The sequence below is a fragment of the Meleagris gallopavo genome, chromosome 7, assembly GCF_000146605.3.
Source record: "Meleagris gallopavo isolate NT-WF06-2002-E0010 breed Aviagen turkey brand Nicholas breeding stock chromosome 7, Turkey_5.1, whole genome shotgun sequence".
NCBI lineage: Eukaryota > Metazoa > Chordata > Aves > Galliformes > Phasianidae > Meleagris > Meleagris gallopavo.
Genome location: NC_015017.2, coordinates 22,924,316 through 22,927,307, shown reverse-complemented (window position 1 = coordinate 22,927,307; position 2,992 = coordinate 22,924,316).

Below are 2,992 nucleotides of genomic sequence, written 5' to 3'. Positions count from 1 at the left end.
AAGTTTGCTGTTTAATAATTTTGCTTAAGCAATTCCCTCTGTTTAAGTGACTTAGGGATGAGTAGAGGAAAGAGAATGTCAGAGTCTGTTAGTTTGGGAGTTTTGCCATATTATGGAAAATTTGTTGGTCAAATTCAAAGGAAGGTGTTTCTTTGTTTAACGAAAAGATTTTAGTAGAGTTGTAGAAATAAAACTGATTGTCATGGAAAAATTTACTCCATTCTGTTCACATTACAAGTTATTTTTTGTACTTAAGTCATTGTGGAGCACCTCCAACTATCATTTAGTTTAAAACACCTAAAGTTAGCTTAGTATTTATATTCTTAGTTTGTTACTAATCTACAATTACACCTACTGTGATTGTGTCCAAATTGACTTTTTATAATAAAATATGCTAAATCCCTGTTTTGCTTGCCTTACACTTCACTTATGGTGAGTGACAGGAAAATCATGATTAATTCAAGGCATACAAATAACCTATTTTTTCTAATATCTTCAAGGTTTTCTGCAGTAATGGTGAGCCCTTGTTGGCTTCAATGAAAGTTAAAGACCTACTTCGTTATCATAGAGATGTGAAGTATTGTAGAGATGTGTAGTGGTCAGTTTCATGTCTGGCACAAGAACAGACTGAGCCAGAATTCAAACAGTGGTTACAAAAGAGGAAACTTCACAGAAAATAATGGCTAATTCCTTTAACCTTGGTTATTATCAAAAAAGCTTAGAAATGTTAAGTCTGCCAATTAAGAAAAGGTGCTAATGAATAGGAATAGGTGTGCTTTCTCTCAGAGAGAGGTATTCAAAATTTTGGAGAAAATAGATCCCAATTTCATTCTTTATTCACAGAACACTAGATCTGAAGCAATTGGTTGATCCAGTTCAAATATTTTTTTCCCAAGAGACACTTTCCGAAGTATTATTATGGAAGGATCAGTTTCTATACAGCTTGAGGGGAATTTTGGATAAGCAAGAAACAAAACTGGTTGATGGCCAGGGTTGAGGTGAGGTGATCGTGTTGATCCTGGGGCCCATACACACTTATGGGATTCCAGCACAGCTGGATTTACATGTGTGCTGGCGAGCAAATCCAAGTATGTATTCATTGCTCTTCCCCTTTTACTTAACTCTTCACAGAGTGTTTTCCACGTCAGCCATTACTTCCACTCTTGCACCGCTGAACAAGTGGTTGTAGTTTGACTGTGATTGCTAACAACATTATTCACAAAGCAATATATAACAACAAGCTGTTATAACACACGTTTTGCTAGTACTGTACACATTTCAGACACACACCTTGCTTGCATTTCATAGCTGCATAGCTCACACAAATTTACTATCAGTATGCACGGAAATTGCTACTTTATGGCCTGAGCCTATGATTGAGTAGGTGAGAAGGTGTGGTTAACCCAGGGAGCACAGGTGCAAGCAATGCACCTGAGTGACCAGAAGGGGGTGGACTCCTCACCCTCATTTATGAGATAGTAGCCAAGGCAGCAGCATCTCTATTTGGAGTCAGCACCCTTCTTAAAACTTCACCAGCCTTTGGAAAGGGTAAGCTGCTTTTTCTATTATTGCTTTCCAACTAAATATTGAGAAATACCTTTATAAGTGCACTCTCATCTTGGTAGAAGGTACTATCGTTGCCTTCCATTACTCCACAAACACAAAAACTGTAACTGCAAATCTAGGAGAACAGCTGTGACTATTAAACCTTACACAAGCACAGCACAGAACTACACAGTGATCTTCAGTGCCTTCATTGTGTTCCTTGCTTTGCTTGGTTGTCTGATTGCTACGTTATTAACACACACACATAAAACAAAACAGAAAAAGAACACCACCAAACCCAGAACCCAAAAGAGAAGGTAATGCTATACAGACTGCTTTTTGAACCATTTGTGTGGGCTACCATGCAAAAATAAAAATATTCAATTTCCTGTAACAGTATAAAAATTAGGCAACAAAACAGGTCTGATACTTACATATATCTTTTTGATGTGCTCATACGATAGGAGAGCAGATTGATAAAGGACAGAAGAAATGCTAAATATGCACCGTGACAAACAGTGAAAAATTAAGTATTGTAACTAACATTAATTACACTCTAGTAAGATGAATAGGCTCTTCATCATTAATGAGAATGTACACCTTTGTCTAAGTTTCACATCTACCTGTGATAAATGCGCTAACGGTGATAAAATACATCATAGTAACGTTTGAATTAACAGCATACTAATAGATTGACATACAAGTATGAATAAAGCATTTAATCATAAACATTGTACCACACCCAACAGCAAATTTTCTTTTATGCTTATATCAGGGAAAATGGATAAACATTACGATCTTATTTTAGTTTATACCGAGAGGCTCTAACCGTATAACCCAATAATATCCCAATATTTGTATTATTAGATACCTACACAGTGTTTTGGGAGATATTCAGGCAGTTTAAATAAACAATAAGGAGAATTTCTGAATAGAAAGGGTGGGGCTGGATCTCAGTGCACACTACCCACTGACTCTTGCCCATGTGGTAGGGATGGAACATTCAAGCAATCTTCATGATGGGCTGAGTCCAATGCCTATTACAAGACAGACTTTAATTCATTTTAATGAAAACCAAAGCAAGCTCCCTAGTCTTCAGTTCTTGTCTGTATCACTAGGAGCCTTTCTCTCCCATGTTTCCAATGCCTTTTTTCCAGCAGAAGGGCAATGGAGCCATTGAGCCAGGCATGGAGAGTAAACGGCCACAGCTGCCTCCTGCATCTGTGAACATAGAGCTGATGGGGCTGCAGCCTCCCCACCAACAGGAGCTGGGATGGGCAGATGAAGAGTCATGCCCTGAGTATCCATAGCAGCACTACAGGCCAAGTCCTGGTTTGGGAAGGTCAGACCTTTCCTATGAGACGTTTCCTGGCTCACCCACTGGCCCACTTGTGGAAAGTGAAAAGTGTTGTTTCTGAATTGATCACTGAAAAGGGCAGTTGATCTA